This window comes from Nannospalax galili, unplaced genomic scaffold (genome assembly GCF_000622305.1).
Source record: "Nannospalax galili isolate Female #2095 unplaced genomic scaffold, S.galili_v1.0 scaffold306, whole genome shotgun sequence".
Taxonomy (NCBI): Eukaryota; Metazoa; Chordata; class Mammalia; order Rodentia; family Spalacidae; genus Nannospalax; species Nannospalax galili.
The window spans coordinates 143,661-167,860 of NW_008354544.1; the positions used below are offsets into that span (position 1 = coordinate 143,661).

The 24,200-nt window shown below is 40.0% G+C and overlaps 1 long non-coding RNA gene across 1 annotated transcript in view; it reads right to left on the reverse strand.

Annotated features, from left to right (window-relative positions):
- Positions 1-68: 68 nt before the first annotated feature.
- Positions 69-24,200, reverse strand: part of LOC103749046 — a 33,000-nt gene continuing 8,868 nt past the window's right edge. Inside the window, exon 3 of the long non-coding RNA XR_607924.1 lies at positions 69-126. This is a non-coding gene — a long non-coding RNA (uncharacterized LOC103749046). The remainder of the gene's footprint in view (positions 127-24,200) is intronic.

The following is a 24,200-nucleotide window of genomic DNA, read 5'->3' on the forward strand; positions in this document are numbered from 1 at the left end:
TCTTTTCCATCCCTGCTGCTGTCTTCACACAGCCACCTTCCCTCTGCAAGCGCCTCTGTTTCCACATGACTTTCTTACAAGGTGCTGCTTTTGGACTGATGGTCACCGTGATCCTTAGGACTCCATCTGAAATGATGAGAAAGGATGCTATTTGCAAAGGTCATGTTCTTTGCAAAGGTCATGTTCTTATATCCTAGACGGTCACAGATTTTTTTTTTGAAAGACACAGTTAAATCCCTGCTATCCACTAAGAAATAAATACATCTTTCTGGTATGTAGGATTTTATTTCGAGACTTTTGGAGCAAATGCACTGAAATGTACTTCAGGTTTTTAAAAATACATGTCTTTTCCCCTTTTTTTCCAGCTAAGAAGATATTTTCTTTATTCTCATCTTGTCCTTCCAGAGACTAAATGTCTATATTTTACATTCACTATAAAAGAAAGATCGAGACTGTTTCCAAAAGTACTCCCATTAATCCCATGTGATTCAAAAATAAGAAGTAGAGATGGACTCAAAGGAGCGATCAGAATTTAGGAACTAAGACTTCCCTCTGTAATTTCCTGTGAAGTGGAAATGCATCACACCAGCCCCTGGTGATGTCAGCTGTGCTGCATGCCCTCCCTCCCCCTGGTTCAGTCTATGCTCTTTCTTCTATTAACAGTGCATCCCCTCCTCCTTACTGTGAAAATCCCACTGGTTATTCAGTGACCCAACTAAAAGACTTCTATATTCTTCAGGATCAAATGAGTTCCTCTTTCCTCTACCTTCTTGTCTTACGGGATAGTCTCTGACTTAAATTATTTTGAATACTTCTTGTATTAGTTACTTTTCTGTTGCTGTGACGGAAACACTGACCAAAGCAATTTATAGAAGGAAGAGTTTATTTGAGCTTATGGGTCCAAAGGGGCAAGAGTTCACATGGTGGGGAGGCATGGTGGCAGGGGTGGCTGGAAAAGTAGGGGAAGCTAGGCTCTACATCTTCAAGCAGGCACAGGAAGCAAGAGAGCAACTGGAGACCTGGCAAAGCTTAAGAACTCTCTAAGCCCACCCCCAGTGACGTGCTTCCTCCAGCATGGCCACATCTTCTAAGACCTCCCAAAACAGAGCCACCAACTGGGGACAAAATGTCCAAATACTTGGAGCCTATGGGGGACATTCTCATTCAAACCCTCACAATTCCCAACCCTACTGTTTTTTACATGTATGAATAGAGAGCTGATTTAGCCTGTCTTGCACTTTGGTAATCATAGAATAATAATTTGTAACTCTATGGAAATTTTTTATCATAATGCTCAACACAAAATAAGTCAGTACATGTTAGTTCTCTTTTCTAATCATTTTCTTTGTCTTGTGGATATTTGGGAACAATCATGCATGGGAACTATTAGAAGCCAGGGGCTGTACTCTGACTGTCTTTGCAGGCCACATGCCACCAAGTACATGCTTATCAAATAGATGTGATAAGTATATTTTTGTAGAATTAATAGAGAAAGGAAACGTTTTCATCTTCTGTCTCAACTCACGCTCCATACGACAGGTTTGCTCTTGTCTTCATTGGAGTTATGGCAGAAAACTTTTGTTTTTCACATAGTTCATCAGGCATATAGTCAACAAACATTTTAATATATTTTTCATTTTCATATTTTTAATGAATGCCTAGTAGATTAAAATAAATTGTAATATTAGTAGCAGTACGTTTTAATTTTCTAGATATTTAATACCTACTGGATATAAACAATGTTATCTCAGTTTCTTGTCTTCATAAGAACCATGCATTTTCCCCCAGGTTTACAGAAAAGGACAAAAAGCTCAGAGATACTAACCCAGCTACAACATGTCAAACCACAGTTGCAACACAGGACAAACCAGCTTAAGCTAGCTCTAAAGTCCTCAATCTTGCCTTTTTGTTGTGTTGTCTTCCTTCTCTTGGTTTTTATAATATTATAGCAAAATATGAGAACTATGGAGACTTTCTACTATGATTCAGCACATTACAATTTCTGTGTTCATAGAATATTGTCTTCTAGCCTTCTCTACTAACCTGTCTGCTCCATATCATAGTTTCTTGCTTCATCATCCAGAGTGCTTTCCCACTACATACTCATCCTGCTGTTTCTGGGGTCTCGCTCTCTGACTGCCCCTCAGCTCCCCATTCCTTGTATTCTCTATCAAATTAATTTAGGCAAGAAACCCAATGTAGTGTAGAAGACAGAGTTTATTGCAGAATTCCACGAGACACTGTCGGGGTGGGAGAGGGCAACTACTAAAGGTGCCATTGCACAGGGAACCAATCACCATAGCAAAGGGACCCCTGCATAAGAAAACATTGCCACACCGTGAGAGCAGACCAGGACCAAAGGAACCACTGCAGACGGAAACACACTCATGGGGTGAACATGGGCAACAGCAAAGGGACCATGTGGAGGAAAGCACCCCCACAGGGTGGGGGCAGAAAATGACCAAAGGCCAAAGGAGAGGAGAAGGTACTCTCATGAGAGTGGACGATGACCAAAAGTGCCATTGTAGAGAAAACCATTCTCACTGACTGAGGTAGACACTCTCACCATGTAGAGTACATGAAGGAACCATGTGAAGGAAAACATTTTCACAAGGAGAGAATGGACACTGGCCAGGGAAAGCCTATAGGTTTAGGTAGGCTATATACTATTATCTAAAGTCTCTAGGAACAGACAGCATCTTGAGGGGTGTTTTCCTATACAGGTGATCGACAGACCCATTTGGATTAGCTCCAAATGTCTTCATTTTTTTCCAAAAAGCCTCTCACTGGTTAGTGAACTTCTAATCTTAAGAGTTCAGAAAGTCATCTCTCCATCCAGGGCCAGAGAGATTACTCAGGTCCTATTCTTTTGACTGAAAAATCATATAACAATGGATTTAGAAGAATTAAAGCAATAAAATAAACAAATCCATAATAATAGGTATGCAGTACCACAAGGAATCAGCTTTCCCTTAGGGGCCTCAACAAAGCAAGCTGCTCCCTGCCCCTCTTATAGCATCTTGTGATGCTTTCTCCCTTCTTTTCCAGTTTGTGGTTTTCACTTGGAAGATTCGTGTGTCACAGGGACGTAAGAGGTAGAACCAAAGCTGACTGTAAGCCTGGAGCCTACCCTCCGCAGTGGCCTTCAAGCCTACTGTTTCCACCTTGCCACCTAACGGTACACTGTGCATCAGGTACCACTGCATTTCTTTTACCCTGAGTGATAAATAAGGCTTATAATTCTTTTTCACTGAGTGATCAGGCTTATGAAACATTTTTGTCTGACTTTTTGGCAGAGGTGTGAAAAACATCTGTTCACCCCATGCAGGACACCCCAAGACAATGAAATGATTCTAAGTCCAACTTAGCAAACTGCTGAATTTATTGGAGGTATTTCCATGAGGTTGAGAATGGAAATACTTTCAGGAACATGAGTGACCCCACAGCACCTGCATCACCACAAAACCCTTCTCTGTGAGTGACAGCCTCACAATGCTACATCACTGGAGTTCTCAGTTTCCATTGCTCACACTCTCCAGCAGCCCCCGGAGGTCATGTGAAGCTGGAGGCCAGGAGGGAGTGGTGGCTGGAATGTCAGGTGAAGGTCTGGTGGCACTTCCTCCACCTCTTCTCTATGAGTGACAGCCTCACAATGCTACATCACTGGAGTTCTCAGTTTCCATTGCTCACACTCTCCAGCAGCCCCCGGAGGTCATGTGAAGCTGGAGGCCAGGAGGGAGTGGTGGCTGGAATGTCAGGTGAAGGTCTGATGGCACTTCCTCCACCTCTTCTACAAGAAGTATTAACAGCCCTGCCACCTTTACTAGAAATCTCAGACCTAACTTTCACTGCCTAGCCACAAATAAAAACCACTCTTGCAGGGCGTGGTGGCACAAGCCTTTAATCCCAGCACTTGGGAGGAAGAGGCAGGCAGATCAAAAAGACCACAACCCCCCCCCTCAAAAAAAACAAACAAAATTTCTATAGGCAGACAGCAATCCTGTTCCATGACGGCCTCTGGTCATGTCAAGCCCCAAGGAAATTGCTTCAGGACAAAAATCAAACAAATAAAGACTGTGATGTCTTTCTTTTGCTCTGTGGATGCTGACTTAATTTTGACATATTTTTTCCCTTTCTCGGAAAGCAGAAATCAGGAGAAATCACAGGGAAAAGTGTATCCATAGATCAGGACAAAATGATTCTGTACTGGGGCTCAGAAGGGATTATCTGTCAGGATTTAGGAATATTTCTATATCTTAAAACACCCCTGTAGAAAATCCAAAACAAAATACAACTATCACATTGCATAGACATACAGAGAGAGGAGGAAGGGAACACTGAGATCAGGCAATGTCTTGCCCTAAGTTCTCTGTATTGTATAAAGCAGTAGTTTATCTGTGTCTTGCCTGGAGAGATTCCATTACTATTTTTTATTTTATTTTATTTTGAGACAGGGACTCCTGTAGCCCCAGCTGACTTGAAACTCACCATGTAGACTAGACTGGCTTCTATCTCATAGAGGTCCACCTGTCTCCACAGTGCTGAGATTAAAGACATGCGCCACCACACCTGGCTGAGATTCCATTTTATAAGCAGCCTTTGACCCCATTCTGAAGATGGAGGATATTCACTCTACACCTGGTAGATTTGTGAGCAGCACCACCCACATGGCACAACTTATTCCTGGGAGTGGAAAGTATACCACCCTTTAAAATTTTCCTGGCAAATCAGGACTGTAGGGGGACAGTAAATATTGCTAAAGTATTAAAATATCAGAAAATCCATGTCCAAGAATTTATTAGATACACCAGGGCTGAGAAACAGGTGCAATGCCCTCATCTGGGCCTCATAAATCATGTCAGGTGGAGTTATGACCCTGCCACTGCTTTCATTTGAAAGTTTAGCATGGCATAATGAGCACAATTGGGTGTCAAGTTGACAAGGGGTGGACTTGTCATGGCTAATCTTGATTGTCATCTTGACTGGATCTGGAGTTAACTGAAGTGAGAAAGACCTTCTTGGCGGAATTATTTGAAGCTGGAAGACCTACTCTAATGTGGGCATTACCTTCTGATGGCAGCCTATGCAGAAAGATAATGACAGAAGGGAGCTTTCACTTTTTGCCGCTTGCCTTCTCTCTCACTGGTGAGTGCATCTTGCTGCCATGTGGTTCCTTTGCAGATGGCAGAATCTTCTTTGGATTACAACATAACCTGAAGACTAACAGACTTCCAAGAATCCTTCAGGCCTTCAGAGCCAGATCAGGACTGCTGAGATATCCAGCCTCATGGACAGAGCAGCTATGGAATTCTTGGGCTCTCCAGTGTGGTGCAGCCATTGTTGGACTACCGACACTATCCTGTAAGCCAATCTAACAAACCCATATGTATACAGATAGGTGATAGATGATAGATAGATGATGATAGATAGATAGATAGATAGATAGATAGATAGATAGATAGATAGATAGATAGATGATAGATAGATAGATTTATTTTATCAGTTCTGTTTCTTTAGAGAACCCTGGCTAACATAGATTGTGGTACCAGGAATGGAGGTCACCTAACACTGTGATGGCACAGGCCCCACTGACCTGTCATCACAGTGCTGGGTATCTGCATCAAGATATGGACAGGGAAAGACCTCCTGACAGTCCCAGGGCTGCAGGTTGGCTCAGTCCATCTGTGGACACAGCTTACTTGAATCGATGTCTGCCTGTCTTCCAGTTCGCCCACCTAGATCAGCCATGCATTCATCAGCCCTTTTATTTCTCTGGATCCAGTCCTGTCCTTTACTTCATCTGGCTCCTGCAGGTCTACTCTGACCCTGCAGTCTCACTCTACAGCAAACACCACAGCTTCCTCAGCTCTTATAGCTCCATTCTTAATTTGTTTGTTATCAATACAGACTCTATTTGCATTTCTATCAATCTATTTCTCAGGACTTCTGAAACCTCTGTATGATTTATGTGTGATCTGAGAGTTCTTAACAGCATTAATATGAGTAACTAAGATTAGAATGAAAGGGCTCCTGCTCGCTTTGGACGGGGTTCCCCAGAAAGGTGGGAGCATCTGTCAAAATGCCACCAATGAAACCTCCATACCTTGTGAATTTATTGTCATTCATAAGTTCTGACATTGGAAAAAGATGCAAACATGTTCATCTAAGTTTCTAACAGCATTTTCAGAATAGGGAAGCAATGGAGGGAGGGAGGGAGGTAGTGAAGAAAGAGAAAGTGAGAAAGAAATGAGAAAAGAGATAAAGTTTCCAACAAAACTTAAGAAGAAAAGTAGTAACTGCTGAGGTGACCTTTGTTCTAAGATTAAATAGCAAAGGAAGGTGGTAGATTCCCCCCAAGATGTTTTTTGCAGGTAATCTATTCAATTGTTATTTTGTTACTTATACTCATTGCTATAAAACATCTCTGGCTATGATCTTTAAAGTTTTCCCCTTTCCATATCAAGAGTATGAACTGAAACTCCCAGACAAAAGCCACAGCTGTGTGAAAGACTGGAAAGAGCTGGCTGACCGATCAGAACTTATAGAAGTTTGTGGAGAGCTGAAAAGTTGCAGGTCCAGGGCCAGATTATCTTGGGCTGTTTTAACCCCTTTCACTACCATTTATTACCTACCTCCAAGTCTGACCTAACATGACAAAATCCCTTTTAGAATGTATAAACAGACCCACTAACCCAAAAGCTGAGGAAGTGATCATATAATGTCTGAGGCCTATAGTGGAAATTTCCTGCTTTGCTATAGCCCATGTCCCTGAAGTTCCCATAAATGTACTTTAAAAACATCTTGATTTAGGGTTGTGCATGGTAGGACCCTCCTTTAATCCCAGCACTCTGGAAGCAGAGGCAGGCATGTCTTTGTGAGTTCAAGGCCAGCCTTGTTTACATTTCCAGGCCAACCAGGACTCCATAGTGAGACCCTGCTTCAAAAAAGAAAAAAAAATATCTTGACTCTTAACTTTCTTTGTTCCGCTACACGAAAACTTCATTAATCCATTACTATATTGGGACATGTTATTTGGGATAAATTTAATCCATATTCCCAAGCCATGTTCACTCGTTTGGTTCTAGAATAAAATATCTTTCCTTTTGAGGTGACAGCTGTGCCTTGCTTTGACAAGAGTATGGCTGGAGCTTAGATTCAGATATTTGAAGACAACTGCCCTTTTCAGCTTTGATAAATTTATTTTGCTAGGACACGGCAAAAGAAAAATAACACAATTATAAGTGAATATTTGAGATTCTCAAAAATATTTATCACTACAGATATTACTTCCCCCAGACATCTCTATAAAGAGTTTAAGAACTGACTATGAAGGATAAAGATATCACGAATTTTTTAACTGTGTTTTTAGGGCATAATTTGTTTTTACAATGAAAAATATAAGAACACAAACATATCTCCTATCTCAAGTTTACAACCCTAAACTGCAGAACTCCACTCTTGTTTATATTGTCCCTTCATTGTTAATATTTTGATGCATCTTTGTTGGTGGGGCTGACAGTATTCACTCAGTTTTCCATTACCATAATAATCATGTCTGTCAACTATTTTGCCAACCATATTTCTTTCTTTAGCCATGACAACTGGTGCACAAGAATTCTATCCCAAATTCTCCTATAACTTAATTGAGAGAATGTATTTATGATATACTTTAGTCATTTCAGATTTATAATTGAATGATTTTTAGGATGTTCACAGAATTGTTCAATAATCATAACTGTCCACCTTAAAATATTTTGTCCTACAAAGAAACTTGGTACCCCTGAAAAATTATCAAACCCTCTCTCAGCAACAGGTAATCGCTGGGCTACTTTGTATAATTAGTTAAGAGATATTAAAGTGAGAAGGAGAATGAAGGGAATCAACATAGGACACACTATTTAAGTGTTCTACTGAGATTTACTAGAATTAAATTCTTCCACGGAGGCTTGGGGTCTGGTTTAAAATATGTGCTCAGGGTCATCAAATGGCTACAGAAGTCTGTATATTTAGAAACTGGGCAGTGACTTCCTACAGGTAGGAGAAAGACTTTAGGCGCAGTCAGGAACTCAACATACCAGAAACATACCAGATGTATCTGTGTCTTTCCAGCCTCACGTTTTATTGAATCATAATGCATCCCCAAGCAATGTCAGCTTCACTGACTGCAATTTGCCAAGTAGTTCTGATTTCCTTGATAGCTAGCCAACAGCAAACTAGTAGTAAATACTAATATTACTTATTAGACCCCACATTACATATCACACAGTTTTATACATACATATAGATAGATAGATATAGATAGATAGATAGATAGATAGATAGATAGATAGATAGATAGATAGATGCAGGTTACAGAGTGGCTGCAAAGGAGTTGAAGAGACTGCAGGAGAGTTCAAGGGGTAGAAAGAAGTCTCATTGAATACAAAGAGAGCTTATACAGTTGCAATGACAGTCACTGTAGTTACACAAGATATTAGAGAACTGCTGGAGGGTAGACTGCAGGACTGCAGTGTTGATCCAGTCCTTAGGGTTGAGGTGAGCTATAGCCAGGTCTGGGTGGACAGGAGGATGGACATTGAAGGAGGGGCATGAGTAATGGGGATCTAAGCTGAGCTAAAGCCTTGATAACAGTGGAGAGTTCTCTGCCTGTCAGCCCCTTAATGAATACAGTAGGTGGTCAGATGACAGGTCAGTGAAGGCTACTGCCATCTCAGTGCTAGGTGTTGTGCCCTTTTGAGGTTCACAGGAGCATGCTGCATCTGTCCTCAATCTAGTGGGTTCAAGAAGTTCTTGGACCTGGTTTACAGATATGGTTTTAATATGCTCCTATGTTCCAAGCTATCTTTACAGGTTTATAGGTGGTATCTTCTTGCTCTTATGAATAAGTTATTTATCAGCCTGCACCTTCATGTTTGATGCTGGACCTGTAATGGTGTCCATATGCACAGTGAGATGTAGATTCTTCCCTCTTTTGCATTTGCACTCAAAATGGAGCCAAATGCTGCTTGCGAAATGGAGTCATACAGAAACAGCCCAGGGTGAGTCATTGTTTTATAGTGTGGAATGACTTAGAGAAGGGCACAGGCTGATCTCTTCTATGAGGCTGCAAATTCAGGAAGTTTTAAGTGGTGTGTCTTATAATAATTGGTATCCACAAAAGTTTTAATGTGTGGAAGTTACTTACTCCTGACTCCGACTTTTCTGTACTCTTGAAATTAGCTTGTAACAAACTAGTGCATCACCTCCTTCAAGAAGTACCGTCTGCTTTCTTGAAAACGGCCATCCCAGCTTGGCTTTCACCTTCAGTCTGACTGTGCCCTCTGGATAACCAGCTGAAATTCTTTCCTTTTCTGCAGTGTGGTTACATTGCTCTATAGCTTGCTTAACTTTTTTTTTTTTTTTAAATGGCTTCTCTTTTGCTCTTTCAGTTAATATTTTGGAAAGGAACTTGCCAGCCATAATAATGAGCCAATTTCTCTAAAATTTTCAATAGTAGAATTATACATGCATTAATTACTCATGAGTTCAAGGTAATTTGCAAGTAGATATAGAATGTAGTGAGTCACAGAGGTCTTTCAATGCTAGAATTAATTTTGAAATACAGTGTAAGCTGTGATGGTTTGAATGAAAATGTCCCCCATTGGCTCCAAGTGTTTGGACATTTTGTCCCCAGATGATGGGGCTGTTTTGGGAGGTTTTAGAAGGTGTGGTTATCCTGGAGGAAGCACATCACTGGGGGTGGGCTTAGAGAGTTCTTAAGCCTTGTTGGACCTCCAGTTGCTCTTTTGTTTCCTGTGACTGCTGGAAGATGTAGAGCTTAGGTTCTGTTCCTCTGCTCCAGTCGCCTCCAGCCACCATGCCTCCCTGCCAAGACGGACTATAATTCCTCTGGAACTGTAAGCTCACATAACTCTTCCTTCTATAAATTTCTTTGTCAGTGTTTCTATCACAGCAACAGAAAAATGGCTAATACATAAACCATGTGTGTGTTACCCATGTAGTTTAAATTTTCTAAGCCAAAATAAAGCAGGTGACAACCCTTAGTAATATATTTATATATTTTTATATATTTAACCCAATATATAAAAATACTATTTCAATATATAATTAATATACAACTATTAGTCAGATGGCTTTTTTTCATATTGTTTTCAATATTGGGTGAATATTTTAAATTTATAGAAAACTTCAGTTCACCTCGGCCACTTTTTAACAGCCACTTGTGGCTAATAACTATTATTTTATACACGCAGCCTTATATAATAGAAAACACCTCTTCTGTTGTAAATACTGCTAATTGGTCCTATGAAGTATGCTTTTTCTCCTTGTTTGCAATAACAAAATCCTAATATTCTGGGAGAGATATGAAAATATGCTCGGCCCAAATCCTACATTTCCAGTTTCCCTGTTGATTGGCCTACTCATGAGAGTCTGGCCAATGATAACTCAAGATCAGAAAATTAAAGGGGATTTCAAGGTGCGACTTTTAATTAATGCCTGATTTGTCTTCTGTTGCTGTCTTCCACCTGCCTCTACTACAGATATAAGACTGGAGCTGAGGCGGTGACTTGCCCAACACTCAGGTGACTCTCACAGTAAAAAGCACTCTAGCAGTGATGGATAAGAATATAGAGAGAGTGTTAACAGTGATATGGAGCTGGTGCACCAGCCATAGGTGGGTAGATTTCACTCTGAAAGGATAAGCTCTTGATTGACAAATTCACTGTGGTTCCACGTTGCAGAATGTGATTCTCAATTATTTCATTTCAAACGTCATTTTATCATTTTAAGAGACAAAGACTTTTCCTTATTGACCATGAATAAAAATTTTAAAAATCAGTAAACAAAACACTGAAAATTCTTACTAGACTAATATTTATTAGCAAACATTCCATATGTAGGAACAAAAAAATAATGAAAATAGATTTTGTTGTTGTCAGGTAGACAGTCTTGCAAAGGGTTTCCGGAACTATTGGGCAAATGTGCGGAGATCAGAGTGGTGTTGTCCTCTGCTCTGCGCATCATCACTATGACAGCTGCTCCTGTGCTGGGGAAAGATGTATGCTAAGAGCTTCTGGTTCTTCTCCTAGTTCTGTCACCAATGAACAGTCTTTGGCAATACAGGCAGCATCTATTTCTTCATCTATAAAGCAGAAGATGAAATCCTGAGTTTCTCTGCAACTTTAGTGTCCCCTAACTCTATGGAAGAATTTCTTCCAGGAGACAGAATTCACAGCCTGGTTTCTTTTAATGCTTGGCCTTTGGGACTGTGTTAGTTTACATAGTTGATTACATTTTTGGCACTCATAACTTTTGAACAACCACTTCTTGCAGCTCTGACAACATTCCTCTGCTGTGGGACATACCCTGTTAGAACGCTCAACTTACTCAGTACTACATAAAGTATCTTTACAAAATTTCAAGTAAAAAAGATTTTGAGGGAGTCAGATTCAGCACCTATGTTCTTTTCAAAAAGTTCTGCAAAATCATTTTCAGTGACCTAAGAAAACTAGGACTATTAATACAATTTAACATTGCTGTGTGTATGCCTTTTAAAATACTTGTTTTATTTCTTTAGTTGTACTTATTATTACTCATTATTGGAAATCCTATTTTGTTCCATTTGCTCTTAAAAGGATTTTGAGCCTCTTTCCAGTTCTGAAAACTTTTGGCTAAATATTGGTGCTATTTCCAACTTATAGTAACTGGCAACCTCACATTTTACAAAGTTCAAGAGAAACAGAAACCCATCTTCCAAATGCACCACTCTGTCAGCAGGCTTAGCTGAAGAGGAAGCAGACAATGGAGGGCAAGCATTTGGAACCGAAGTGCTTCTCCACATAGGGAGCATCTCCCCTTTTAGATAGCTCTGTCTAAAGGAGAGTGGTGCATGCGTCTAACCCTGTCTCTTCCATCTAGAAGAAGAAGGTTTCTATTAAACTTTTTATTTTAAACCTACGTATTTTAATAATGTTACTATCACAAAGCATATATTCTACCTCATTAAAATACCTGCAAACTATGAATCAGGGAGCAGCATTTCATCAGGGTTAAGAATAGAGGGATAGTAGAAAAGAGTTCTCCCTCTTAGGAAACACTCACTGGTTTAGTTTAATAACTATTTTTATTAATTCTTTGATAATTTCATACAATATAGTTTGGTCATGTCTACCTCAACTGCTTCCCTTAACTCCTTTCAGACCTATCCTACCCCCTTACACCCTCCCATCATGTGCCGTATCCTCCTGGGTTCAGGCAGTCCCCTGAGGCATGGTGGACCAAATAGGAGTCACACCCTTAAAGAAAACTGACTCACCCTCCCCAAGAAGTCATCAGTTGTCCATAACTCCTCAGTTAAGGGTGGGGATTAATGAACCTATTTCCACTCTATGGAAGAATACTGACTAGCTTGCTTTGCAAGTCTTGTGCAGGCAACCATAGCTGCTCTGAGCTTATAAGTACAGTGATGCTGTCAGGATCAGAAGAAACTGTTTTACTCTAGTCCTCCCCATCTCAGGCTCTCACAATCTTTCCATCTCCTGTTCCATGATGGTCCCTGAGCTTTGGAGGGAGAGAATTTGATGTGAGTATACCATTTGTGGCTGAGCCCTCCACAGTCCTTTATTTTCTGCTCTGTGACTAGCTCTGAGTTTCTGTGTTAACCAGTATCCAGTACACAAAGAAATGTCTCTAAGGAGGTCTGAGAGCAGTACAAGAGATATGAACTAAGAGAGCATTTTAATACTATCTTCATTTGATAAAATAATAGTAGGTTCCCACTTTGGGGCTGTGAGCACCCAGCCACGGGGTCTTGGTCAGCTGTGGCTGAAGAGGAAACATGTGCTTTCTCCTATGGGTGGCCCTTAAATCCAATCAGAAAATGGTTGGTTACACTCAAAACATTCATGCCACTATTGCACTCATGGGCATACTTGCCATGTAAGTCATTACTGCAGTTCACAGGGTTCACAAATGAGTAAGATTATTGATGACATTTTCCCCCTAGCAGCCTTCATAGCACCGTCTGGTACTGAGAGAGCTAGCCAGCAAGAAGAAATCTTTCTGGTCAGTATCATCTTGATTTCTCCCTGTCCTGTGAACAATGTGTGTGACATCTTCAGCAATAAGGTCTTATCAACAAGTTCTGGTGGGGAACCATGAGCAGTGGCAGTAGCCTGTATTGCTTTGGGGAGGGGGATTTCTGATACACCTTTGACCAATAACTCAAAGGGAGGTATCTCAGACCTAACACTGGGCTTTTTATTTGGCAACCTGTAGCTTCTAGGATGAGCACAATCCCTCGGGAAGGGTAAATCCAATTAAACTCGTGTGTGTGTGTGTGTGTGTGTGTGTGTGTGTGTGTGTATGGCTTATAAAATGGTAGGTTTTCACATGAATTTTTTTTTTTTTTTTTTTTGGTCTTTTTGAGCTGGGTCTCCCTGTAGCCCCAGCTGTCCTGGAACTCACTATGAAAACCAGGCTGGCCTTGAACTCACAGAGATCCGCCTGCCTCTGCCTCCTGAGTGCTGGGATTAAAGGCATGCGCCACCACGCCCGGCCTGCACATGACTTTTTAAAACATCCTCAGAATTAGTTGTCCCTCCCCAATCCCTTCTTCTTCCTTTCCCTGCTGCCCCTCTTCCCACTTAAACCTCCCTCATTCTTCTTCTTTTCCCGTAAAAGTCACTCTTTACTAACCCTTGTTTTCCAAAGTTCTAAATTGTAGTAAGTGTCTCTACGTAACAGGCTATTTGTGATGATGATGTAAGATAACATGTGTAGAGCTGCTAGTTACCATTGGCATGTGGTTACCGTTTAGTAACTTATAGGGCTATGTTAGCTATAATTATCATTGCATTATTATTTGAAGTAGTCTCAAGACTCACAGTACTGATATTTTAGAAAGCAGTTTTGCATGGTATCAACATTAAATATCTCCTTTCTGCTATCACACAAACTAGGTCAAGTTGTCTTCAAATTTTTAAGTTCTGTAGATTGAACCTAGGACCTCATGCCTGCTAGCCAAGTGGTCTATCACTGAGGGACTTCTCTAGCCTATAATAAATTCAAATTTAGTATTTTGTGATTTCTGAAAGAGTCCACATAGGGGTTAAGAACAAGGATAATGTTAATCCTCTTGTATTTTCAATGCATATTGCAATGCCTGATGCATAAATGTTCATTTTAAAGAATTATTTCTTGGATAATAAATGTAACCATCTTGAAAGGAGCAAAGATATTCTAAACACACAATATCTGCCTCTCCTTTTGACTCTCAGACAATCGAGATGATAGGTCCCAAGAAACTGGAATTTTCTTGGGTATCTCGTGCTGTGAGAAGGAAAATCTAAAGCCTAGTGCTAGCCAGAGGGGCGACTTCTCTTCCAGGAAGATATTTCACAGTTTTAACAGCTTGTCACACTACCTTTCAGGGAAGCCTGGGGCGGGCCAAGATAGTGATGATAGGGTGGACTACACCTTGGCCAGGGCTACTTAGCTGTGCATACGTCTTGATTTCAAACCTCAGGTCAGGCTCTGATGACAGTGGGCCACTGGACATCTTTATTTGTCCCTCTTCCCAATGTGGCTTCATTCAATAAATCTCCTTCCTCTGCTTTCTGCTATTATTTGTCTGTTTAATTGACTTGCTGAGGAAGAGTGGCCAAGCCTGCCTTGTCAGGGCTACCAAGACACAGACTCTGACCCTAACAGCTCTGGTAGGAGTAGGACTCTCGGGTGACAGTCATTTGAAGTTAGTATTAATTGGTATAGCTGCAGAGACACAACAGTGTCTGAGAGTAATCAGTGGCTCATTATGATGCTGAAGCACACGTCTCTGGGTGGACACTGAAGATGCTAGTGAGACCTGTGATGTTTGAACTTGTATGCAGAACTCCATCTAACAGACAGCACAAACTGAAAATCAGCAAAGGAGTAAACATGAGCTATGCAAATGAGTCGAAAACCTGCACCAAGGTATTATAAAAGCCCCAACTCTTTGTACAGCAGGCTGATTGAGCTACTCAAAGTCCTCCCTGCTCTGGACTGCTCCCTCTATCGGAAGTAGGTATGCTCTCAACAAATTCTCTTGCTTTGATTGCTACTGCTATGTGTATATGTTCAATTCTTTGTTGTGGGAGACAAGAACCTGGAGCTCCTCCAGAGGTGGCCTCTGATTTCCAGTAGCTGCTATCAGGATCTGTCAAAGAAGGACCAATTTAAACAATGCAGGATGTAGCCCCAGGACAAGCCAGTGCTGGATACCTCGCAAAGACAGCATATAGTAAGTAAAGAGATTCTCGCCTTTTAAAAAAAAGTCAGCATGTTTAGCCTTAATTTGAGAGGAATGGACAGAAAGAAAGGGAGATATTTAGGCAGGCTAAGGGTGTAGAAAAAAGAGAAGCTTGGATTAGATATAAAATAGTTTAAAGACTGGAATGGAGGTTTATCATACTTGTGTTAAAAATATCAAGATGATTTTTCTAATACTAAGACTTACAGGTTCTGACGTAACATATGCCAGATGTTATCAAGTGATGTGAAAAGAAGGTTCACAGAACAGCCAGGAAGCAGTAATGGGAGAAAAAGATGAATCTCTTTTCTGTGCACGCCTGTGAAAGCAAGGCAGTCCAGGATTCCAGCGACACCCACAACTTCATCAGAGGAAACAGAAGAAAAAGGTAAGGAAGGCAGTAGGTGGGCCTGTCAAGCTCAGCGTTGGAGCAGGGGCGGGGATCTAAAGAGGACAGCCCTACCTTGCCTCTTCCCACACTGTGCTGCCTTCCATAAAAGGACTTCCGTTCATATTGCTCTTCAAATTAACAAAGCACTCCAGTGAACCACTGCCTTGCCAAGAATGTTTAGTTGGGAGAAAAATTCTGTTTAACCGGGTGTCAAAACAACCATTAACGATGTTTCTAAGAGCATTATCTTAGCACTGCAGGGAGCTGGCATGATGCAGAGAAAATAGAGGACTGGGAATCTGAGGCTTATGCTCTGGTCATAGTTCAACCAGGAGCTTTGAGACAGGAGGCTGGCATTTGGCTTCAGACTGAGAGTCAAACTCTGCTTTCGCTATTTAGCAGCTGTGTGACCTAAGGCACAATTCATAACCTCTTTAATCCTTCATTTCTTCATGCATAAAATAGGAAAATGCCACCTACTTCCTAGGATTGCTGAGAGGATTAACAAGATCACGTAAAAGCCTGGAATGTGCTTGGAACCCAGTGGGCCCAATGACCGCGCGTTTTGTCAAGTCACCCATCAGTTCGTTTTCGTCTCTGCTCACCTAAGAGAAAGCTTTTGATAATCAAATAAAATATTTTAATAGACGAAATATTTCAAGTGCAAGTTACTTTATTTTCCTTGGTCTCTTCTTGAGTGAAATTTTCTTTGAATTACGGGATTATGGAGTAAGGTTGAGACAGGGGAATTCCTATTGTCTTCGAAAACAAATGCTAATCTACAGAATCAGTTTTGCTTTTCAGTTTTTAGGAACCAGTTACTTTTAAAAATATTTATAGATATTATATTTTCTCAATTGTAGAAAACATATATAGTAAACATATAGTTATTGAAAACAATGTGAGGAACATTGTGCAGTATATCTTTTCAAATTTTTTAGATAAGGATATTTTGAAGAATCAAATTTATGTATTTAATTCTATATAATTTATTTTATAGTTAGTACAGAGAGATAGGACTTTTTGATTAATTATTTGAAATCTAGTTGAATATCAGATGATTAGACAATCAAAAGGACCATGGTAATTCATTGATAAGAGATAGTGTAAAGATAGACTCTTAAGGCTATTTACTACTGTTACCTATGCATTACCAAGGCTCCCACAGGCTGCAGGCACCTAACCTCTCTTGTCTTTTGGTTTTGCTACATTCTTTCCCATGTCCCTCAATCTAGCAACGTTTCTCTTATTGTTTCCATTTTTGGTTTGTTCATTTGCTTATTAGAAACAACTAGAAGAAATCAATTGATGTTTTCTTTTTCTTTTTTAAAAAAATTATTATTCTTATTTATGCTTGTGAGTGTATTGCTAGCACGTATGTAAGTGTACCAGTGTCCTTCAGTGACCACAGAGGTCAGAAGAGGGCGTCAGATTGCCTGGAAGTGGAGTTGGTTGTTATCTGCCATGTGGGTGCTGGGAACCAAAGCCAGGTCCTCTGCAAGAGCAGTCAGTGCTGTTAACTGTTGAGCCATCTCTCCAGCCCCAAAGTTTCCTTATAAGGATAATTGTCTTTTCAAAGATACTTTGAAGTTTGCTTTTTACTTTAAAATTTTATGTCTGTGTGGAGATATATATATTCAAGTGATCATATGCATGCACGGAAGTCAAAAGTGGTATCAGATTTCTTGGAACTGGACTTACAGGCAGTTGTGAGCCACCAACTGGGTGCTGGGAACCTGGGTTGTATGTCAGAACAGCAGTGCTCTTAACTGCTAAACCATCTCTCTATCCCCATATTTTAAAGTTTTTATTTTACAACTCTTGTCTATTTTATGTTAACTTCATGCCTAAAAATTATGACATTGCATTATTTTTCTTCCATTATGGTATCTGTATGTGGTTATAGTTTGTATCTACTAATTTTACTGATATTTCGGCTTACTTTTTGGTACAGTAGTTTGTGGTTTGTTTATTGTTTGTGACTTAGTAACTTATTGTTCTCAAAGATTTTCCAGTATTCTCTCATGCCATTTACAAATATAAATACTTAAATGTTTTAATTTCTCATACCTATATATTTTCATACAGTAGTAATCATAGCTATTGCCCTTGTCTTTACTTGACTTTAAGGAAAAAGAATTTCTTTCTAGTGGTTCCCCCTCTAAATTAGATGCTGGCTTTAGAACTGATAAAATTGGCATACACAGACACACAATCTGTAGACCAACCTTAGATGTATATCAATGTAAAAAATTAAAATGAAATAGTATCAAATATAATCCAAGAGCACATTGAAAAATAATGCACTGTGAACAGTGGATTTTTTTTTTATAGAAATGCAGGAATGGTTCAAATACAGAAATTCCTGTGATATATTTACACTTACGTCTAAAAAAGAAATCATATAATTTTCTCTCTGGATGCTGATAGGGAGTCCAACAAAATTCAATACAATTTTTTCTGATAAAAACTTTAAATATAACAAGGATTTATAAATAATACATTAACATGGTTAATATTCTATACTTATATTAATATCCATGTAGATAAAAATAACAATACATAGAAAATAAAATAAAAATACTTCAAAGTGGGAAATATTAGTCTTCAATGGGGAATGTCATGGATAATTCCCTGAAGTCAAGAATGATTGTTTAACATTGCATTAAAGTAATGGCTGATACCATTATATACAGATTATCATTGTGCCAGAACCAATTTGGTCAAAGTGTGGGACTAAAAGTTTTTACCAGACCAGAACTGATATGAAAGCTTCAATAAAGAAAATACACTGTAAACAGGAACTCTACAAGTGAATCCCAGAAGAAACAGAGACAGAAAGACAAAGAAATGGAGGACCCAAGGAGGGGATGGGGAGTTAAGTGAGATTACTGGACCATCTGGCCTTATCTTCTTGTTCGTTTGTGTGCATAGTACTTGAACAGAGAAGTGGTAGGCATCTCACTATCTTGCTAGTAGTTTATTAGGTAGTTATAACAGAACTTGTCCATTCTGACACTGGCCATTTGGGGTGAGGTGCTTGGATCTGTTAAGAACTAGGTTCTGAATGTTTATATAAGGCATCACAAGTTACTAGGTCAGGCTCTAAGTAGTCAGGTCAAACTAAGTAGTCAGTGTCTGATCGTTAAAGAATAGAACATTTTGCATTTTAATTTTTATCTTTTTTTTTTTTTTTGCTCTTTTGTGTCTATAATCATGTTTAAGCCTGAAAATTTTGGACTTGTAGAAATACACACGTGACTATTTCACTTATGGACTAGCTATGGGTTAGAGTACAGTAGGAATAGATTAAAATTTGATTTATTGTGAAACAAAGGAATATTTCAACCATTCATAAATCATTCCGGATTGTTTACCTGGGATTTATCACCAGGAACTTCGGCTTCTGTGTATCATCTACCTAGAAATTCAGGTTGCCAGACCTAATTGCTGATGTTTCAGATCCAACAGGTACAGAATACTGCTTTGGAAACTCTGTCCTCGCGGTGTCATTCCACACGTAGACATAGTTTTTAGACACTATTATAATAATTCTGTGTATGTGTGTATGTAATGTGTGTGGTGTGCATGTGTACAGGCAGAAATGCAGGTTCATGTGTGTGGAGGCCAGCAGTCAATCCTGAGTGTATTCCCCACTTGTTCTCCACACTTTTTTGAGACAGGTCTCTCACTGAACTTGGAACTCACTAATTCAGCTAGCCAGGCTAGCCAGTGAGCTCCAGGATCCATATGTCTCTGACTCCCAACTCTGGGATTACAGACTTGTATCACCACATGTGACTTTTACAAATGCTGGGGATCTGAACTAATGTCCTTGTGCTTGTGATATGAATACTTCACTAACTGAAATAGCACCCTAGCCCCTAGAAACTGTTACATTTGTAAAACTTGATTTGTTTACCCATTCCTTTATTTATCTTCTTGTTTATGAATGTGTCTATGCTGGCTTCTTGGAATATTTAAATGGTAGAAAGATTAAATTTAAAATAAATCAAATAAAACTGAAGAAGTCACATATTTGTCATAGATCAAACTAACACAGAAAGCCCAGTCAAGCTGCCGGAAGAGCTGCGGCTATTTTCAAGTTGAGACAACAAGACTTTCTGTGGAGTCCTGTGAAGCAAATCATATTAAAATCCCTTATCCAAAATTGATACCATTTACATGCATATAAAATCACTTATGATAAACACCAAAATGTGTCTTTGGGGAGAGAAGTGACGTACAAGCTTATCACACATCCAGAGATGTGCTTGTAAAGCGCTGTGTGAACCCCCAGCCGTGCCCATTCAGTGATGTCCTGGGAGTCCTATTTCAGAGTAGCACCTTAGATTTTTATATATTTATCATTCTCCCTGCTGGTCATCATAACTTACTTTATTTCCAACTCCTGTATTTATGAAGCTTTGTTGTATAAGCCCTACCAAGGCTATAAAGAAACGAAGAAAGGTTAAATGACAGCAGATACAATTAGAGCACATAGCAAGGTGGTGGAGCTACAGATAGAAAAAGAAACTTAAGAAGCAAAGAAAGTAGCAGAAGCTCTTACAGTTCTGGCTGCAATTGATTATTATATTTAGATTTCTGCTGATTATCAACTAAAGTCTGAAGGGCAACAAACAGAAATTGTTCTCTGATCAAAAGAAGAAAAACCTTGAATTTCCTTTGAGAGATTTCTTTTTGAGATATATTTCAATTACTTGGAGAAAGTTACTGAATAGAGCTGTCCACGAACAGCACAGAGTTGTAATTCTAGCTTTTACCATCTCCAAAACTGTGCAGGGGATCTGCTTTGTGCACACTGGTCCATAGTTATTTCTTTATAGATGTTTTTGCCCTTATTTTGGTTAAGAACTCTGAGAACTAGGATGTTTCTTCATCTTGTTAATGGTTTGTTTTTCCTGTGCAATAGACACTAATAAATGTTTACTGAATGAATGATGATGATGAGCTAACAAACAACACATGGACAGTCTAGCCAATTGCATGCCTCCATTGTCACCCCTGGCTCTGGGCTTGGGATAATTTGTAAACAAGAATTTACTGAGCATCTACTACATGTCCAACACTATTCTCAACACTGGGACATGAACTAAAAAGCAAAAGAAAAGGAAAAATATTTTCCACTATTAAAGGAAGAAATGAAAAGCTTTGGACAAGGAAAAAAGTACAGCGTACAGAAAAGGATGCAGAATTTGGGTTCTGGCACGTGTGTGGGCACGAGTATAAGTGTGTGTGAAAGATAAAGGAGGGGGCAGAAGAGAGAAAGATTCATTCCAAGAGGCGGTCATTACTTGAGGATCTTGTCTTCTTATGGTGACTTATTAATAGAAATAAGAACCATATGAGTTGGTCATTGGCCCTAATGATGTGAGGCAGGGTATAGTGTTGAGGCCAAGAGCTCCTGATTTTTGAATACACACAAAAAATGGTCATTTGCCTCATTTCGTTTCACAGAGAGTAGTGTGTACATTCAAAAAATTCTAAGCTGGCTAAGTACACCTGTGAATGGGACAGAGGAATGCTACTTGGAGGATCAGGGAGAGCCATCCTCACACCAGATAACCATACGACACTATGACGCAATGTTTTTGAGGAAGGAGCTCAAGGGCTAATTTCCAGTGAGAAGCCTGTCTGTGATTTACATAGGGAAAAAGTAATTTATTGGATTGATTTGGACCAGGTCACTGGAATTGATACCTCACTTCTTGCAAGAACTGCCAGGGAAGCTCTACTAATGACAGGAGAAAATGACTCCGGATTTTCAGCTGCAGACTAGATAAGTGCCACTGAGAACCCCACAGACTTCAGGGGACAAATGGCATCTCCCCCTGTAGTTTTACCAGGGTCTTCATCCTCTCAAAGTACTTGTGTGTTTTCTGGAGCATCTGTACTTGAAGATCACCATGGTTTTACTGGGTCAAACACAAAGGGAACAGACCAATTGATATTAGAAGGATCTGCAGCCAACACTTGTTAACACATCCTTCTTGCTGGAAATAGGAAAATATATCCATATGAGTACTGAAGAATTATAAAGTTGGTGAACCCTGAGTTGAGAATCCCAAACTGGCTTCTCAGCTCTGAAAATACCAAAAGTCACTTCACTTCCATGTGCCTCAGTTTTTAAAAATGCATCTGTGATAAGATCCGCACACTCCAGTACTGTGCTTTGTGATAAGATCCGCACACTCCAGTACTGTGCTTTGTGATAAGATCCGCACACTCCAGTACTGTGCTTTGTGATAAGATCCGCACACTCCAGTACTGTGCTTTGTGATAAGATCCGCACACTCCAGTACTGTGCTTTGTGATAAGATCCGCACACTCCAGTACTGTGCTTTGTGATAAGATCCGCACACTCCAGTACTGTGCTTTGTGATAAGATCCGCACACTCCAGTACTGTGCTTTGTGATAAGATCCGCACACTCCAGTACTGTGCTTTGTGATAAGATCCGCACACTCCAGTACTGTGCTTTGTGATAAGATCCGCACACTCCAGTACTGTGCTTTGTGATAAGATCCGCACACTCCAGTACTGTGCTTTGTGATAAGATCCGCACACTCCAGTACTGTGCTTTGTGATAAGATCCGCACACTCCAGTACTGTGCTTTGTGATAAGATCCGCACACCAGGTTTTTTCCATTGTTCACATGGCATATCTCAGAGGGGCCATCATTTCACCCAGCACACCATTACCATGGCCCTTTGCTCCATTATTTTTTTCTGGGTCTCTTTTTTTTTTTACTTCATAGCAGTTGCTACTTTCCAAAATTATCCCTTTATGTAATTGCTACTTGTTTAATGTTAGTATGAAACCTTCCCTGTCTTGCCATTGGATTAGAGCTTCCATAAACAAAAGAGCCTTTTAATCTTTCCTTTAGTTGATGACCAATGTTTACAACAATAGCTAAGGTTTTGTTTGTTTGTTTGTTTGAGACAGTCTTACTGTCCCAACTGACTTTAAACTGACTTAAACTTTATGTAGCTGAGGATGACCTTGACGTCCTGATCCTCCCGCTTCTACATCCCAAGGTCTGGGATCCAGTCAAGCATCACCACACCCAGCTGACAGTAAATGGTGATGAGCATGTGCTTCCTGAATGTTTGTGAATGGAGCACAGATGCAATGATTTCCCCAGACACCCGAGACATAGCAGGCGGGGGCCACATTACTAGATAGGATAATTCTCAGCCCAGGCAACACCATGAGCTAAGAAAGTTGTTTTCAGTGTGTTTCCCCATCTGTCTCTACCTCCTTCCTCTTTTAGATATAACATCTTCCTCCTAGGAGCACAATTCTCAGCTGCAGTCAGTCAAGCATAAGAGAAGCTTATGGGGTGGTAGAAAGGGGAGATCAAATTAACTCAACACCCAAACAATTTCTTGCTCCTGGTAAGTACTTTGTGTTTTCCTCCTCTTCTCTCTACCTACTCACAGTGATGTTTGAAATAAATATTAAATAAAATGTAGTGTGTTTGAGAAAAATGTTTGTATTAGCAAGAAAATAGGATTGGAAATACACTTGTGCAAAACGTCAAGGCAGAGGGTTTCTAGTAGCTGACACACAGAACACCACACATTCCTCATGACAGGATGGGAAGGTCATGAACTGACAGGGAGTGAGTGGGGTTGAAGTTGCTCATAATGTCAGAGTTGGAATAAACAGCAGCCACGTCGAGGATAGGACCCATGAAGCTGAATTTCATAGACAAGACTATGACAGAAAATGGATCCGAGGGGCAGCATAGGGCAAGCACAGGCATGAAGGGAACACTTCTGTTGCATGGCTCCTACGAGCTGCCAGTTTAAAGCAAACACGTGTCACTTTGGTTATCAAGATGACTTCTACCGCTTTTCTGGTGACATCTATTCCATATCATTGTCCAGAGTCATTTTCAGTGATAAGCACATGTTTTAGAAGTGGTGAAATAATAATGAAGCAAGAAACAAGTCAGGACCTCTGAGCAGTAAGGCATGATCAAACTGACCAAAAGCAATCGTCATATATAAGCAAACACGTGTCACTTTGGTTATCAAGATGACTTCTACCGCTTTTCTGGTGACATCTATTCCATATCATTGTCCAGAGTCATTTTCAGTGATAAGCACATGTTTTAGAAGTGGTGAAATAATAATGAAGCAAGAAACAAGTCAGGACCTCTGAGCAGTAAGGCATGATCAAACTGACCAAAAGCAATCGTCATATATATATAATTTTACAAAAACTTTATTGAGAATTTCAGATATGCATATAAGGTGTTTTCATCAAATCCATGCCCACTCCTTCCCCTCCAATGTTCCCACCTCTGAAGAGGTAACCCTAAAATTTTTTAAAGATTAGGTACAAGCTCCCAAATACTTTTGACATTTTTGGCCTTTGGAACAGAGCATGTTGCTAACAGGCTCAAGGACATTTTAACTTTTAGTCAAGAAACTGGCTACATTTCTTTGGGGTCTTTTACCCTAATTGCCTAGCCAATTCCTACCTCCT